The sequence below is a fragment of the Nicotiana tabacum genome, chromosome 14 (assembly GCF_000715075.1).
Source record: "Nicotiana tabacum cultivar K326 chromosome 14, ASM71507v2, whole genome shotgun sequence".
Taxonomy (NCBI): Eukaryota; Viridiplantae; Streptophyta; class Magnoliopsida; order Solanales; family Solanaceae; genus Nicotiana; species Nicotiana tabacum.
Window position 1 is genome coordinate 78,790,611 of NC_134093.1, and position 19,896 is coordinate 78,810,506.

Sequence of the window (19,896 nt, forward strand, 5' to 3'; positions counted from 1 at the left end):
TTATACAATGTTGGAAATCAGAATCGCCTAGAAATTATGCCTACAGGATCTAACAACTCTAATGCGTCTTAACTCCCTAGAATATGTACTGCCTAAATGGCCCGCGTGCATTTGTTGTTTATGTGTGGAGGCTAACTTGGGCCTTTAATTATCTTTACGTGAAGTCCTATCTGTTTTGAATGTCGCCTAGTTTTATCATTTTGATCAATCTAAGCTGAGTCTAGAACCGCCTAATAGTAGGTCCAAAGCCTCCTCGACCATAGGTATGGGACGGGTAGTGCACGCATAGGGTACAATTTAGAATTGAATTAGAGCACCTTTAAGTAACAACCTCAACATAGTAATTGGGTAGCATGAGATGATAGTCTGTGCTTGCTGAATAATATGAGCAACCCCTACCTTAAGAGAGTTGCGAAATATTATTTATGTTGCACGGGGTGATCCTTTAGGCTAAAAAAACTTAAGACCCCTTTTTTTTATGTACTTGTTATTTACACTTAGTCATTTAACATAGATCAATGTGGTTGTATCCTTGTAGTCATTAAGATTTGTACCGATTCTCATATGTTATAATAAGACTCTTCGACTTCTAAATTCCCCTTTATTTATTTGACCATCTAGCCTAATTACATAATCCGCATAGTTTAAAGTTCGGTCGGGACCCACAGTTGTGGACCTCAAAGTGTGCCTAACACCTTCTCTTTGAGGTAATTTTAGCCCTTGCCCGATCTTTGGTGGCGTTGACTAGTCAAACAGAGTTATTTATAAATAGGTGCCCTAATACACCTTAAAATCATTAGGCAGCAACTCTTCTCTTTTAATACTTCCTTTAAAAGAGTTGTTACACGTTGAAACCCGCTTTCACGAGAAAACGGGGCACGACAGCATGGCGACTCTGCTGGGGATTTTGCTTAGGCTCTTACCATGATGAACTTGATTTATGTAGATTACTTTCCTTGTTTGCTTTTTAAACTACTATGACATGCACATCCATGTCCTTATTCACCTTTATTTGTTTTAAACTTCTATGACATGAACATCCCTTCCCTTGTTCTCCTTTATTTTCTATGACATGTATGACCTCTCTTCATCTCTTTCATCTTGCCTAAGACTTCTATACTATGACTCTCCCATCCCTATTCCCCTACCTGCTTTATTATGTTCTCGCATGTTTTCATGAGCTAAACTGACTTCTCTCTTTTGTCTTTCTTTCCTCTTCTTTTCATGATCATTTTTACTATGTTATTTACTGCTTTTACGTACCTTTATCATGCAGATATTTGGCAATGTGTTATTATTCCTGCATAAAGCATGCTCCGCATCAAAATCCACTCGTGCTCATTATCAACATAGTGACGCTTGATGAGTGTCTGCGCTTTCCTAAAATCACCTTTTTAAATCGGAAAGGCTTATTTGCAGCAGACTAGTCGATCAGCGGTGCAGTCGATGGTCCTGTGATTTTTTCTCTCAAGTTGTCCACTTGGGAGTACCAGTCTAGACCTTTCTAGAAACCTCACTCCAATTTTTACATGTACATGCATCATGCTAAACCTATTACGGGTTGAAACGCTATTGACGTAACAAAAAACTTAGATAAACCTTGTCCAAAGTCTGACGGGATTTCCATAATCCCAAAGGACACGATCATGTTACGTGCATTACTTAGAGAAAATATGCCAACATGTTGATCATTATTGCGTAAGTATCCGAATTTAGAGGGGGAGAAGGATTAACTTTATTTGCTTGCAGAAATGGTACAAAACATCCCGTCTTTGCTACTTGACTGGTGGAAAGACCTCGCGCCTTGTGACAGAAATCATGTGAGGAGGGTACTTGGTGACCTGCCATCTTTGCTGAACATTCAACAAAATAGGAAATTAATCGAGACCGCTACCATGTTCTGGGATGCGAAACGAGCTGTTTTGCGATTTGGCAATATAGAAATGACTCATCTCCTAGAAGAAATAGGGGGTTCTCCAAGTTACCATGGGATAGTCCAGGACTACTAGTACCAGAGAATCACACTCCCCGCGGTTTTTTGAAAATGTTGGTTTTAAGAAGAATGATGAATTGCTCCGTCTAAAGAAATCGTACATCCCTTTTGAGTTTCTTTATGAACGTTATGGGCATAGAAAATCATATTGTCTTCATCATGATGAACTAGCCATTACTTCTTTGGGATAGGTGCATAGTCGGGTATATGTTTTCATTGTCTTCTTTCTGGGGTTGTTGATCTTTCCAATGAAAAGAGGAATGATTCATACTCGCTTAGCCATGGTCGCCAGGAACTTAATGGATGGTATCGAAGGACAAACCTATACTATCATTCCAATGATCTTAGCTGAGATGTACCGTGCTCTAGATCGGTGCAAGCGTGGGTTTGGCCACTTTGAGGGTTGCAATATATTACTACAAGTCTGGCTGCTGGAACACTTTCAGAGGGGTGAATATCGTCAACAGCTTCTGCGAAGGACATTAAATGACTACATAGCCAACCATTACCCAAAGAAAATGACGTTTATTCCAGACAAGTTTGCAAAGCCAGGAAATGCTGTAAGTTGGGTGCGTTTCTTTAGTAATCTGACAGACGAGCAAGTGCATTGGATATTTGAATGGTTTCCTAGTAGTGAGTTCATCATCAAGTCAAAGGAGACTACTCATTTAGTACTGATAGGGCTGCGAGGCATCTATCCTTACACTCTTATAAGGGTAATGAGGCAAGCTGGAAGAAAACAGGTCATACCTCGGGTTTCCAACATGGTCCAATACAAGGCAGATTTCAAGGGAGATGTCATCCCGTTCAAGTTCTAAGCGCAACACATGTGGAACCAAAAGATCATTGTAGAAGGGAAAACTATTGAGCCAGACAGGTATCACGTTGGTCATGTGTACTACTATCCATCATGGTTAGAAGAAGACATAGCTGTGGACGTCAAACTAGGAGTCAATCTGAAGGATATGATCATAGATAAAGTGGCTGAGGCACATGTGAAGTACAAGAGGTTACACAAAAGGGTGTTCGAGTCCGAAGCTAAACATCTCGAGCAACACAAAGTAAACATGGAGGCGATAAGGGAATGGAAGGAGATTTCCACTAGGTCAACGAAAAGATTGGAATACCTGGAACAACGTCTGATGGAGCTAGAAGGGAAGATAAGAAAGAGACTTTCAGATTGTCAAGGCATGGACGGCGATGAAGGAGGAAAGCTGGCAAAAGCTTACTTGTTGCTGGATATGCGCGATCTGGGAAACATGATTGATGGGGTCAAGAGAGCCAAGCATGGAGAAAGTCCTTCAGGGACCAAGTAGATTAGAAAATGATGTTCTTTACTGCTTTCTAGCTTAGATTAGGTTTCCATGTAATAAGGCTAAATGCCATTAGTAACTTTATTATATTATTGTTGATTTAGTAAAAGACTGTTTTGGTTCACTTTCGCATTAATGAAATGAAGCAAACGTGGGCACCAATTTTCTCCAAGTATATGTGTCGCTTAGGCCTACCTCAGGTACAATGAGGTCCCCAAATTAGGACGCGAACTATTACATGACTTTGTGAAACATGTTTAAATATTGCAAACACTCTTTTATTTCACCTTACTGATTTGGTTACCTTTTGTTTTTTTCTTTCTTTCTGATTATTCCCATTCCTAAAGGTTGGTCTGTGCATACTGGCATCATTAACATACCACACTAGATCCAGAGGTCCTCCACCTCCTCCTCCACCTAGCGACCTGAAAGGAAAAAGCAAGGGCAAAGGGAAAATGGGTTATTTAAGTGGTATCCGGAAAGATAATGCTACTATGGCAGAAAATGTTGAAACTTTAGATGGTAGAAGCACTCCGGGGCAGAATGAATTGGTCTTACGTTTGGAGCAGAAAATCCTGGAACTACAGGGCGAGCTTGAGCAGGTCCAAAATCTAGCAAACCTTTCTCTTACTCTCAATGTTTCTGACATCAACCAGCAAAACCCGACTACCCAAAACTAAACACCACCACAAAATGCACAAAATCAGAATCCACCACCCATAGTTCCGAATCCTCCCGCGCAACACCAGTATCATAATCCCGCACCTCCCCAAAAATTTAACCCGCCACCAGTGCCAACCCCTAAACAACACCACCATCATCCAACTCAATACTCGCAAATCACTACTTATCACACTACCTAAAATGCACCACAACCTACTCCCGATCCCCAAAACGCGACCAACGATCACCCATTTACCCAAGTTCCAAGAACTCATCAAAGCAATACAATATATGTAGAAACCTTACCCCATACCCCACAACAAACCCTATACATACCAGAATCGACTAAGAAGGACCTGCTCATTAGAAACATGGCGGAGGAACTCAAGAAGCTCACAAGGAGAGTCCAGAGTGTTGAAGGTGGGAAAGGCGTTGAATGTATAAACTATGAGGACCTGTGCATTCAGCCGGATGTGGAACTGCCCCTGTTATCTTCTGGAACAACCCGTACCACCACTGCACCAGACATTCCGTCAAGCTGACATGATGGGGGAAACCGAAGAAGATGAGGTTTTGGCCGATATGAGAAAGCTGTTTCTAGATGAAGAAGACATGGACTGCAGTGCAATTGTTGTTAAGGAGGATGAGGAAGACCTTATTATTCAGACAATGGAAGAAGGAGCTATTCTCAAGAACTGGACCGCTGCACCATCCCGGGCTCGCCGAGTTCCTGGGTAGCCTGGCAATTAGCATGACTTATTTTCAAAATTGATTTGAGCATTTAAGACATTTCTAATAGTTTCTTTTGAAATAATTACTCGAGCTATCGAGTTGTATTTGTTGACATTTTAAAGTTTTATTAATGCATTACTGCTTCTCATATTTATTATTATTTTTTCTACATTCTTTTCAGCATAATTATTACATATCCTGATGAACCTATGACTGTGACATGTAATGAGACAACGCAACATAAGGACAGTGATTCAGAAGATCTGGAAGATGACATAATACCCGAAGAAATCGTCAAAGAAGTAGAGAATTTTGAAAACAAACCAAAGTCTAATTTGGAGGAAACTGAGGCCGTTAACTTAAGGGATTCTGAAACGGTCAAGGAAACTCGTATAAGCATTCATCTATCACCGTCAGAGAAGAAGAGTATATCAGGTTCCTAAAGGAGTATGAGGACATCTTCGCATGGTCCTACGACGATATGACTGGTTTAAGCACATCCATAGTAGCTCACAAGCTACCCACCAATCCCATGTGTCCATCGGTAAAGCAGAAGCTCAGAAAGTTCAAGACGGATATGAGTTTAAAGATAAAAGAGGAGGTCACCAAGCAAATCAAAGCCAAGGTTCTCCGAGTTGTCGAATACCCGACCTGGTTAGCCAACATTGTGCTAGTTCCAAAGAAAGATGGGAAAGTTAGAGTATGTGTCGATTACCGAGATATGAACAAAGTGAGTCCTAAGGATGATTTCCCGCTGCCCAACATACACATACTGATTAACAACTGTACCAAGCATGAACTCCAATCCGTTGTCGACTGTTTCACAGGATACCATAAGATTTGGATGGATGAAAAGGACGCCAAAAAGACCGCCTTTAGCACACTGTGAGGAATATATTGTTACAAAATGATGACGTTTGGTTTGAAGAATGCTGGGGCCACCTACATGAGGGCCATGAAGACTATCTTCCACGATATGATATACATGGAAATAGAAGTGTACATGGATGATGTTATCATCAAATTTAGAAGGAGTTCGGATCATATAGCAGACTTGAAGAAATGTTTTGACCAGCTTCGAAAATACAATTTGAAGTTGAATCCTACAAAATGTGCCTTCGGAGTCCATGCTGGAAAGTTGTTAGGTTTCATCGTCAGCCGCCGAGGTATTGAGTTAGACCCGTCAAAAATCAAAGCTATCCAAGATTTGCCGCTGCCAAAGAATAAGAAAGATGTGATAAGTTTTCTAGGGCGCCTCAATTATATAAGCTATTTTATAGCACAATCAACGGTGATATGTGTGCCAATCTTCAAAATGTTGAGGAAAGATGCTGCAACAAGCTGGACTGAAGAATGCTAGAAAGCCTTCGACAAAATCAAGGAGTATTTATCTAAACCACCCATGTTGGTCCCACTAGAACCAGGAAGACCCATGCTGCTTTATCTGTCTGTGTTGGATGGGGCCTTTGGTTACGTTCTAGGACAACATGACGAAACTAGAAGGAAGGAGCAGGCTATATATTATCTAAGCAAGAAGTTCACACCTTACGAAGCCTGGTACTTTTTGTTGGAACACACCTGCTGCGCTTTGACATGGATAGCCCAGAAGTTGAGACACTATTTCTGTGCATACATTATATATCTCATATCAAGGATGGATCTGCTAAAATACATCTTTCAGAAACCCATGCCTACGGGTAAGTTAGGAAAGTGGCAGATATTGTTGAGTGAGTTCGATATCGTCTATGTAACTCAGAAGGCAGTCAAAAGGTAAGCATTGGCAGATCATTTGGCAGAAAATCCCGTAGACGGAGAATACGAACTATTAAAAACATATTTTCCCGACGAAGAGGTATCGTTTATTGGGGAAGATATTATCGAGGCATACGATTATTGGAGGATGTTCTTCGACGGAGCAGCAAACTTCAAAGGAGTGGGTATCAGAGTTGTCTTAGTGTCAAAAACCGGTCAACACTACCCGGTATCCGCAAAGCTCAAGTTCCCATGCACCGATAATATGGCAGAATACGAGGCCTGCATCTTGGGACTCAGGTTGGCCATCGACATGAACGTTCAGGAGTTGCTGGTAATCGAAGATTCTGATTTATTGGTACACCAGGTACTAGGAGAATGGGCTACTAAGAATACCAAAATACTGCAATACTTGCATTATGTACAGGAGCTGATCAAGAGGTTCACAAAGATATCATTCAAACAAGTTCCAAGGATTCAGAATGAGTTCACAGATGCGTTAGACACTTTGTCTTCCATGATACAACACCCAGACAAGAATTTCATTGATACTATCCCAATAGGAATTCATAAGCAGCCAGCTTATTGTGCACATGTTGAAGAACAGATTGACGGAAAACTGTGATTCCACGACAATAAGGAATACTTAGAAAATGGAGAATATCCAAAAGACGCTACACACACTTAGAAGCGCACGCTTCGAAGATTGGCTAACCACTTCTTTCAAAGAGGAGGAATTCTGTATAGAAGAACTCCCGACCTAGGATTTTTGCGATGTGTCGATGCCAAGGAGGCATCTTGATTACTCGAGGAAATACATGTCGGAACTTGCGGACCTCACATGAATGGTTTCGTTTTGGCTAAGAAGATATTAAGAGCATGGTATTTCTGGATGATTATGGAAACAGACTGCATTAAAATGTTCAAAGGTGTCACCAATGCCAAATACATGTTGATATGATACGAGTGCCGCCCAACGAACTCAATGCAACGAGTTCGCCCTGGCCTTTCTCTACATGGGTCATGGATGTCATTGGACGAATCGAACCCGCTGCTTCAAACGGACATAGGTTCATTCTGGTGGCTATAGACTACTTCACAAAATGGGTTGAAGCCGCATCTTATAAGGCTGTAACTAAGAAGGTCGTGGCAGATTTTGTTTGGGACCGCATCGTTTGTCGATATGGAGTACCTGAATCAATCATTACTGACAATGCCGCCAATCTCAACAGTGACTTGATGAAAGCTATGTGTGAAACATTCAAGATCAAGCATCGGAACTCTACAACATACATTCCGAAAATGAATGGAGACGTAGAAGCCGCAAACAAGAATATCAAGAAGATATTAAGGAAAATGGTGGACAACTACAAACAATGGCACAAAAAGATACCATTTTCTTCACTCGGGTATCGAACCACAGTTCGTACATAAACTGGGGAAACTCCCTATCTACTGGTTTATGGTAATGAAGCCGTTATTCCCGCCGAAGTGGAGATCCCTTCCTTAAGAATCATACAGGAAGCCGAGCTTAGCGACGCAGAATGGGTACGGAACCGATATGAACAACTAGCTCACATTGATGGAAAACGAATGAACGTAGTGTATCACAGTCAACTCTACCAGAATAGAATGGCAAGAGCTTTCAACAAAAAGGTTAGGTCAAGGCAATTCACACCGGGACAATTAGTACTAAAATGGATCTTTCCACATCAGGATGAAGCAAAAGGGAAATTCTCACCCAACTGGAAATGCCCTTACATGGTTCACCGAGTATTAATAAGAGGAGCACTTATACTTGCAGAAATGGATGGAGAGATTTGGCCAAAACCCATCAATTCGGATGCAGTCAAGAGATACTATGTTTAAGACTATGTTTGCACTTTCTATTTGATGTAACTGAACTACGCTTGACCTGATTCGCATTTAAGAGGGGATACGTAGGCAGCCCTGTGGGTTCGATCACATCATAATAAAATCCCCATTCCCCCCTATGGTCAGAAACTGGGGCAAGAACTCGAGTTTGCCTGATCTCATCATGTTTAGAATCGCCAAGGAATGAATCGCCTGAAGTATGCATTTAAACAAGGGCAAAATTTTGAAGAGGGTCCTTAAAATTCTGAGTCAATGAGGTTGTAATGTCTCAAAAACATGTCACAATCATCAATTCAACAAATTATTCTCCCTCTTGCATTATCACATATTTTGAACAACTACATTTTTATAAATAATTTATCAAATGCATGTTTTTCAAAAATTTTATTTTTATAGCTGCCAGACGTTACCCGGGGTGACTCAAGCAGGACCTCCAGACAAGAGAAAAGGAAAATCAAGGAATCGAGAGTAGGGACCAACCTTCCCCCCGCAAAACTCATAATGTTTCTTTGGTTTTGGCACAAAGAACATAACAGGAACGTCTGCAAATACATACACACAACAAGATCACTATCTTCACATCGAAAAAAGTCGCCAAACGCAAACACATCAAGCTAAGAAATGCTTTATCCACTCGCATTTAGTCATTGCTTTTCTCGCATAGGGCTAAGCACTGCCCTCATCATTTCTTAAAGCTAAGCATTGCCTTTCTTTGAGTAAGACTAAACATTGTCTCTACTACTTGCATAGGGATAAACACTGCCCTCTCCTTGCATGAGGCTCAGCACTATCTTTCCTTGCATGAGGCTAAGCACTATCTCCATTCCTTGCATGAGGCTAAGCACTGCATTTCCTTGCATGAGACTAAGCACTATCTCCATTCCGTGCATGAGGCTAAGCACTGCCTCCACACTACATAAAGCTAAGCACTGCCTTTCCTTGCATGAGAGTAAGCACTGTCTCCATTTCTTGCATGAGGCTAAGCACTGCCTCCATACAGCATAAGGCTAAGAACTGTCTTTCCTTGCATAAGACTAAGCACAATAATACAGAATCAGAGTCGAACGAATGCCTGTTGATGAGCTTCCATAAATAACTCGGTACCAAACGAGTAATGTCAAGAAAACAGGAAAGAAACGTTGTGAGTACAAAAAAAGGAAAGGAAATATGGAAGATTCCATATTCTCTTGGGTACATGCTAGGATTTGGGTGAGGAGGCTAGGGTTTAGTGTGAGAGGAGAGGAGAGCGTTTAGGGGCGGCTGGGTAGAGTGAAATGTGAGGTTTAGGGTTGGGGCGGGTGATTAAAATGGGAGAATGGTTGTGGGTCGTTGATCATTTGAGATCAACGGCCAGGATTAGAAGAGAAGAGGGACAGGTCGTTTAAACGGGTACCGACCGGGTTTGCTAAAGAGTTGTTTGGTCTGGGCCAGAGGGAATTGGGCCAAGTGTTTTGGGGTATCTGGGCTGCCTATTTTGGTCTGAAATTCATTTTAATGCTGGGCCATAATTTAAATACACGTAATTTATCAAAAAAAGATTTATAAAAAGTAATTAACACACAATAAAAATATTATTTATGCAGTAAAGTGTTTGAAAATAATAGCTTAATATTATTAAAATATAAAGATGCTATTTGGCACAAATAATGTGAAAAGATATAATTATGCATAACATATAGGCTATTATTGCAAAATTGTGTAAATAGCCTAAATATACAAATATAACTATATAAAATAGGTAAAAATATTATTAAACCTATATGTGGATACAAATAATAAATTTAGATGATTAAGTCATCGCAAAATAATTTAAAAGGGTAATTAATAAATATTGAAATAATTTAAATGCAAGAAATCAATTTTAAAGCTTTAAATATTATGGAAAATTATAGAAAACACTTGTATGACTCTTTGTAAATTGATGATGGTGTAGTAATGATATTTATGAAAATGTGAGGGCAAAATTGAATATCAACAGCTGCCCCTCTTTACCCGTGAATGATGTAAGAGTTATCGGGTAAAGAAAATGATGACCAATTTTGTCCGAAGTGAGTGAGGAATAATGCATTTTTGGAAAAAAAATGGGGGGCGAACCATGGTTCTTGAGTTGCCTACATATCCCTATTGTTATGGGAATCAGGTCGTGTGTAGTTCTGGATCCAACGACGAACAAAACCGATAGTTGTGTGTTTCGAAAAAAGATCTTTTGGGTAGGACAGTGTCGTAAGTAATGGATAATTTTAGGTGGAGCTATGAATGTGAATTTAAATGTTGTGAATATTTGAGGTAAATGTTTGGGAGGTTACGAGACAAAGAGTAAACAATTGCTAATTGTCGGCTACGTTTGAGATAGTCAAAGGATGTGAATGTTGTGAACGGAAACCGAAGCGAGAATTGCTCCTGATTGTAGAATGGCTACCTCCCGAGTTACCTACAAAACTTAAAACATGATGCATGCAAATATATGGGGTTATTGCTAATTTAAACATGATACAAATTCCCTTTGAACCATGAGCGTTGTCTTTGGACGATGAGGATGATGTCCTTAGACCATGACATCCTGAGCCATGAAGTGTATGATAAGGGATTCGCAGGCCATGGAATGGTGTCCTCGGGCCATGAGGATGGTGCCTCCGGACTATGACGCATTTGAATAATGATATGTAATTTCAAGAGATCCTCAGGCCATGGCGTGGTGTCTTCAGGCTATGAGGATGGTGCTTTTGGACTATGGCACCTTCAAATAATGTGGAGATGTTTCAGCCCATGAAATAGTATGTATTAATATCGATCGCTTGATAAAGGAAATAGGTGATGCTCAGTCATATGCGAGAACGATACGAGACAAGGCTTAGTCTCGTATGGGATGAGGGCAGTGTTTTAATCCGATGCAAATAGTGGAGACAATGCTTAATCTCTTGCAAGGAAAGGTGGTGCTTAGACTTATGCATTGGTGAGGTAGTAATTAGCCTTATGCAGTGTGGAGGTAGTGCTTAGCCTTATGCAATATGGAGGTAGTGCTTAGCCTCATGCGAGGAATAGGGACAATGCTTAGTCTCAGGTAAAGAAAGGCAATGCTAAGCCTTATGCAGTATGGAGGTAGTGCTTAGCCTTATGTAGTATGGAGGCAGTGCTTAGCCTCATGTGAGGAATAGAGACAATGCTTAGTATCATGTAAAGAAAGGCATTGCTTAGCCTTATGCGGTGCGGAGGCAGTGCTTAGCCTTATGTAGTATGGAGGCAGTGCTTAGCCTCATGCAAAGAATGGAGACAGTGCTTTGTCTCAACAGTGGAGGCAGTGCTTAGCCTCATGCAAGGAATGGAGACAGTCCATGTTCTTGACTTGATACATTCACTACTAGGTTATATAGGTTCGATTTACCAAGATCCTCAGCCAATCTTTGATTTTTGTCGAACTAGGGTTTGAAATTACAATTTTTTTCTTCTTTACCAGTTCTATTACTGATTGCATGTGATATTTTTTTCTTATTTTGTGATTGATTAATTGTTTTCCATATTTTCTTGTTCGATTTCCACCACTATATAACCCCTCCCCAATTTCCCCTTTTGGGAGACTTGAATCACCTTAAGAACTATTACTCTCTTTCTCCTTCACTCTATATTGTTCTGAAATTTGGCTCTTGGCTGGCTGAAAGCCACGGCCACCGGAATTCGACTAATTAACATTTCTTGGTGCGAGCACTACCCGGGGTTCATCTGAAACCCCTGGGAACTCTGTTCGACTCAATTTCAATGTTCAGCCTCTTCCTAAATATGATCAATTAGCGCTAGGATTAATAATTACCTATCCTATTTACTTAAGGTTGATACTTTCATCCATCATGAATCCTAATGTCTCTTTGTCTTGTTAGCTTAAGGTTGACATATTATTTACCTACTTTGAGTTCGTAAAAAACTTGTGTTGCAGTTAGTGTCATCTTGTTAAATCTCGTGATCAACTAAGTAGGTTTTCCAAATTATGCTACCAATATGATTATTATGCAAGGCTTTCCTGTTAGAACCTTCATAGGAAGATTGTATTCCACCTTTTTCATGTGTATGATTCTGCTTGGGCTGTCGTATGCAATTCTTTGAGTTGGTTCTGTTTTGAAACAATGTTTGTAGTGGTTTGGAGGTACCTTATCTTGACCTTGTTAATCTGTTTTTTCTTGAATTACTTGCCCGTATGTGTTTTGGTGCCTGTCAACTTAGCATGGCTCTGTATGTCGGTTGAAACTGCAATTCTTTCAGTTATGAAAATTAAGTGTTTAAATTACTCTGATGCGTAGTTCTATTGGCTGTATGGCTAATCTGGTATCCATTAGCTTAATTACTGGGATTTTGGGGCCTAGTATATTGGGCCTACTTTTAGTATTTGGGGGGGGGGGGTCTGGAGCACACTGTCTGCGCTTGGAGTTTGGGCCCGCTGTCCGCATGAAGTTTTAAAAATATTTGAAGGCCCAGATGTGTTATTAGGTTGTTCTTTATTTGTATTGGAGCTTATAACCATTTAATGTGGTCTGTAACAATTTGTATAACAAATGATGGGGAGATTAATGAAAGGAGGGGCTGGGGCATTCTAATATTTGGATGAAAGGGTAGAAACATGCCTATAGGGTCTATGTGTTATATTTACAATTTCGTTCAGCATACTTTGTTTGTCATTCCGTTTGGTACGTTGCACACTAATAGAAAGCATGCCTATAGTATGTATGACATAAATAAATGGAAGCAAATATGAATTGAAATCATAAAAGTAAACCAAAAATCATAAGTCTACTAATGTGTGTGCCACGACCTAGTGTCACAAGTATGTGGACAATCTAGTAAAATATACAAAACAATGCTAGCCTACTGTCTGAAAGGAAATAGACAGAAAATAAAAGACATAAGAGAGACTCCAGCTGCTGCAGAACGGCTCAAAAGGATAGCTCACCGGGAAGTCTCGAGCTGGGAAATCAGTCTACCCGCCGGACTAGTGGCCAGATGCACCTGCCTCAAATCCTGTACAATCAAGTACAGAAGTGTAGCATGAGTACATAAAAAATATGTACGAGTAAGTATCTAGTCTAACCTCGAAGAAGTAGTGACGAGGGGTCGACTTCGACACTCACTAGGTCCAACAATATAATAATATGTGATTCTAAATAAGCATGATACACAGAACTAACAATAAACTCAGAACAAGAAATAACTCTACAGTTCTTCCATCATACCTAAGAAACCAAAATACTTCCTTCATTTTAAACAAATGATCTCTAAAACAGTAAATTTATACCAATTATAAAAAGGGCTTCCACTCCTATTATCACACACAAATTCCACCGAGGACGTTAGGCCCGATCCAACATGAAAATGTAAAATGTGCACTGCCGAGGGTTGAACGACGGGAACCATAGATGCATCTATTAACCTGCCGAGACGAACGACCCGCTCCCATGAGAGTATTGGAAATAGTTACCCCGCTCGCGAAATATACTTGCGACGCAGTTAAATATAAATATAACATAATGTTTCTCAATTCTTTTCAAAATATTAATTTACTTGAAACCTTTGAAATCTTGAAATCCTCAACTTAGTTCCATTCAATGCAAATAAACAATTATGTTCAGATAACGGTACCCACAAAGCATGGTGTTTCCCTAGAACTACCCGGACATAACAAGAATAGTAGCTACGTACAGGCTCTCGTCACTTCTTGCGTACGTAGCCCTCCCAAATAATCATATATTAATTAAGTTCACCTATGGGGAAATTTCTCTCTTAAAAGATTAGAAAAGAGACTTACCTCGCTTTAAGGCCTACTTTCCGGTCCAAGCTTATGCCCAACCCCTAAATTTGGTGCCGAACAATCCCAAATTATCCAAATAGTGTAGAAACTAATCAATATAGGCTTAAAAATTCATATCCCTACTATTTAAGTAGTTTCCCAACCCTAAATGCAAGATTCCTAAAATTTACGCCCGGGCCCATGTGCCCGGATTCGGAGATTTTCAAAGAAAGTTGTTACCCATAACCTTAGGAACATAAATACATGATTTTCATTAAGTTCCATAACCATTTTCGTGGTAAAACTCCATTTTTATCAAAAATCTAGGTTTTCCTCTAAACCCATGATTTTCACCAATCTACATGTTATAATCTACCCATAAACTATGTATTAAACTCACATGAGGTAGAAATTACTTACCTCACAAAGCTAGGTCGAAATCCCCTCCATAAGAGCTCCCAAATTGCCCAAGAGTATAATAAATAACCCCGAAAATGCCTAAGTCCCGATTTTTAAACTCATTGCCCAGGTCTGCCTTCTTCACGATCGCGGAAGAGGCCTCACCATCATGAAGGCAAACGGCCCAGGCCCAGGAAAAGTTTCCCATCGTGAACGCAATAGGAGCAGCGCGAATGCAGAGGCTCGCTTGGCTTACCCTACGCGAACGCGAGGGCTTCTTCGCGAATGCGAAGAGCGAACAGTGGCCACCCAGCTCAGCCTCTTCTACGCGAACGCGGGTCAGGTCACGTGAACGCGAAGGATTTAGGGCCCAGACCTCCGCGAACGTGGTCCTGCGCATGCGAACGCGAAGGGAAAAATCTCCTTAGCCCACATTACCCCAAATCCTTCATCGCGAACGCGAGGGTTTGACCGCATTCGCGAAGAAGGAAACCAGAAGCATAAATCTAGTGTGTTTCAACTCAACTCCGGGCGGTCCGAAACGCACCCGAGCCCCTCGGGACCACGTCCAGCTACTCCAAAAAGTCTATAAACATAATACGGACTTGATCGAACTCTCGAAATGCCTAAATCAACAACAAAACCAAGAATCACACCCCAAAACCAAATTGAATCAAACTTTGAACTTCAAGTTTCTAAATCGCTCCGAACGCGTCAAATCATGTTTATACTACTCGGAATGACACCAAATTTTATGTGCAAGTCTTAAATGACATTACGAGACTATTCCTTGTCTTGGAATTCCATTCGAACCTCGATAACACCAAAACCTACTCCAAACCAAATTTAAGGAACTTCAAAAACCTTCAAGAACCAACTTTCACTATTAGGCGTAGAAACGCTCTCGGGTCATCCGAAACCCAATCCGAACATACGCCCAAGTCCGAAATAATCATACGAACCTATTGGAACCGTCAAATCCCGATTCCGAGGTTATTTTACTCAAAATGTTGACCGAAGTCAAACTTGGCCTTTTAAGTCAACATTAAGGAACAAAGTGTTCTGATTTCAACCCAAACTCTTCCAAATCCCGAACCAACCATCCCCGCAAGTCATAAATCAGAAAAAGCAAGTACGGGAAGCCTGGCTCCTCCTTATAACACAAGCTCTTATCTAGTTCAATTTTACCGAAGTCTAACACATGAGACAAGTCAGCGTGATACTTCCGGAGCATAGACACGTGAAAAACTGGATGAACCCCTGATAGGCTGGGAGGTAAAGCAAGCTCATAAGCAACCTCCCCAACTCGCCTCAACACCTAAAATGGGCCTATAAACCTTGGGCTCAACTTGCCCTTCTTTCCCAATCTCATAATACCCTTCATCGGCGAGACTTTCAAGAGAACCTTCTCGCCGACCATAAATGATACATCATGCGCCTTCTGATCCGCGTAGCTCTTCTGTCTGGACTGTGCTGTGCGAAGTCTCTCCTAGATCAACTTTACCTTTTCCAAGTCATCCTTTACCAAATCAGTACCATATAACTTAGCCTCGTCGGGCTCAAACGACCCGATGGGGGAACGACATCGCCAACCATATAAAGCCTCAATTGGAGCCATCTCGATGCTGGACTGATAATTGTTGTTGTAAGTAAACTAGGCCAAAGGCAAGAACTGGTCCCATTGTCCTCCAAAGTCAATCACACATGCTCTCAATATGTCCTCCAATATCTGAACTATCTGCTCTGACTACCCGTCGTTCTGTGGACGAAACGTTGTGCTGAGCTCTACACGGGTCCCCAAGTCACTCTATACGGCTCTCCAGAAATGCAAAGTGAACTGAGGGCCTCTATCTAATATGATAGAAATAGGCACACCGTGCAACCGAACTATCTCCTGAATATAAATCTGGGCCAACTTCTCTGAAGTATAGGTAGTCGCAACCGGAATGAAGTGTGCCAACTTGGTCAACCTGTTGACAATAACCCAAACTGCATCAAACTTCCGCAAGGTCCGCGGCAATCCAACTACAAAGTCCATAGTAATGCGCTCCCATTTCCACTCAGGTATAGTTATCTGCTGAAGTAGGCCACCTGGCCTCTGGTGCTCATACTTAACCTGCTGGCAATTTAAGCACCTAGCCACATACTCAACTATGTCTTTCTTTATCTGCCGCCACTAATAATGCTGTCTCAGGTCACGATACATCTTCGTAGCACCTGGATAAATGGAATACCGAGAATTGTGTGCCTCTTCTAGAATCCTCTCCCTCAAGCCATCGACATTAGGAACATATAGGCGACCCTGGAGTCGCAGAACACCATCCTCACCAATAGAAACCTCATTGGCACCACCCTGTAGTACCGTCTCTCTAAGAACTGCCAAATGCGGATCATCGAGCTGTCGAGCCTTGATCTGCCCCAATAATGAAGATTGGGAAACAACACATGCAAGAACTCGGCTGGGCTTTGAAATGTCCAACCTCACAAGTCTATTAGCCAAGGACTAAATATCCAAAGCTAGTGGCCTCTCCTCTGCTAAAATGAATGCCAAGCTACCCATACTCTCTGCCTTCCTACTTAAGGCATCCGCGACCACATTTTCCTTTCCTGGATGATAAATAATGGTGATGTCATAATCCTTCAGTAACTCAAACCATCTATGTTGTCTCAAATTGAGATCCCTTTGCTTGAACAAATACTGTAAGCTGCGATGATCAGTATAAACCTCACATGATACCCCATACAGATAATGCCTCTATATCTTAAGAGCATGGACAATCACGACCAACTCCAAGTTATGCACAGGGTAATTTTTCTCATGGATCTTTAGCTGACGTGAAGCATATACAATAACTCGCCCCTCCTGCATCAAGACACAACCCAAGCCAACGCGTGAAGCATCGCAATAAACCATATACATCCCCAAACCGGAAGGCAACACTAGAATTGGTGTTGTGGTCAAAGCTGTCTTGAGCTTCTGAAAGCTCGCCTCACAATCATTGGACCAACGGAATGGAGCACCCTTCTGGGTCAATCTAGTCAAAGGTGCTGCAATTGATGAAAAGCCCTACACAAACCGGTGATAATAACCTGCTAACCCCAGGAAACGACTGATCTCATTCAATGAATGGGGACGAGGCTAACTCTTAACTGCCACAATCTTCTTGGGATCCACCTAAATACCTTTTCCTGATACAATATGCCCCAAGAATGCCACAGACTCTAGCCAAAACTCACACTTGGAGAACTTAGCATATAGCTTTTATTCTCGCAAGGTCTAAAGTACCACACTCAAATGTTGCTCGTGCTCCCCCAGGCTACGTGAGTAAATCAAGATGTCATCATTGAAGACAATAACGAAGGAATCAATATAAGGCCTGAATACCCGGTTCATCAAATCCATAAATGTTGCAGGGGCATTAGTCAAGCTGAAGGACATCACTACAAACTCATAATGACCATATCTGGTACAGAAGGCAGTCTTCGGAACTTCTGAGTCCCGGATCTTTAACTGATGGTACCCCGATCTCAATTCAATCTTAGAAAATACCCTGGCACCCTACAACTGGTCCAACAAATCATCAATATGCAGCAACGGGTGCCTATTCTTGACGGTAACCTTGTTCAACTGGCGGTAATCAATGCACATCTGCATAGTTCCATATTTCTTATTCACAAATAACATTGGTGCACCCCAAGGTGATACACTCGGTCTGACAAACCCCTTTTCCAATAACTCCTCAAGCTACTCCTTTAGCTCTTATGGAGCCATACGGTATAGTGGGATATATATAGGCTGGGTACCTGGATCCAAATCAATACAAAAATCAACATCATGATCTCATGGCATGCCTGGAAGGTCAGAAGGAAACATATCGGAAAATTCCCGAACTACTGGCACTGAATCAATCGTCGGAGACTCTGCGGTGGTATCCCGAACATATGCTAGATACGCCAAACAACACTTCTCGACCAGATGTCAAGCCTTCAGAAAAGAGATAACCCGACTAGATGTACTAACAGAGGAACCCTTCCACTCCAATCTCGGCAACTCTGGCATCGTTAAAGTAAAAGTTTTGGCATGACAATCAAGGATGGCATGATATGGGGATAACCAGTCCATGCCAGGATGACCTCAAAGTCGATCATATTAAGTAACAGAAGGTCCACTCTAGTCTCATAACCACAGAATATAACCATACAGGACCGGTAGATCCGATCCACAACCACAGAATTGCCCACAGGAGTGGACACATAAATAGGAGTACCCAAGGACTCACGAGGAATAACCAGGAAATGAGCAAACAAAGATGACACATATGAATAGGTAGACTCTGGATCAAATAATACCGAAACATCCCTACCGCATACAGAAATAATACATGTGATCACGGCATCTGAGGCCACTACATCTGGTCTGGCCAGAAAAGCATAGAATCTAGCTGGAGCGCTGCCTGCCTGGACTCTGCCTGTCTGAACAATAGCTGGCTGACCTCTCCTTGTCTAGCCTCCACCTCTATGACGGCCCCTACCCGCCTGTCCTCCGCCTCTGGGCGCTCGGACGGCTGGTGATGTAATCATAGGCTGATGACCCTGCTGTACTGCCTTGCCTCGAAGTCTGGGACAAAATCTCTTCATGTGACCCAGATCCCCACACTCGTAACAACCTCGCGGTGCCATAAACTGATGTCCCAAAGTCTGACCCCGATGGCTGGTTGGCGGTATGAACTATCTGGCATGGCACTGAAGTAGGCACTGGAGGAACCCTGATGAACTGGTGGGCGATAAGAACTCTCTGGCATAGCACTGAAATGGGGTCGTGCTGGAGCACCCCGAGGAGGTGGTGGTGGTGCTAGATATGTGGGCCTACTAGGCTGACCCTTCCCAAACTGACCTTTGCCCCTAGCCGTGTTACCTCTAAACTCTCCCGAGAATCGGGTCCTCTTATCCTGCTGCATCTGCTCTCTACCCCTCTGGCGGTAGCCCTCAATCCTCCGAGCAATCTCTACCACTAGTTGATAATCAGTACCCATCTCAACCTCCCTGGCCATGCTAGCCTTAATACTGGGGTGTAACCCCGTAACAAATCTCCGCACTCTCTCTGCGTCCGTAGGAAGTATCATAAGTGCATGGCGATACAACTCCGAAAATATCGCCTCATAATTGGTCACAGACATCTGACCCTGCTCGAGCTGCTCAAACTGACACCACAACTCTTCCCTCTGAGAGGGTGGAATATACCTGTCCAATAGAAGCCGTGTAAACTGATCCCAAGTCATGGGGGCAGAACCCGCTGGTCTGCCAAGAAGGTAAGACTACCACCATCTACGGGCCCTTCCCTCTAACTAGAAAGCGGTGAAATCTACACCATGGGACTCCAATATCCTCATGCTGTGCTG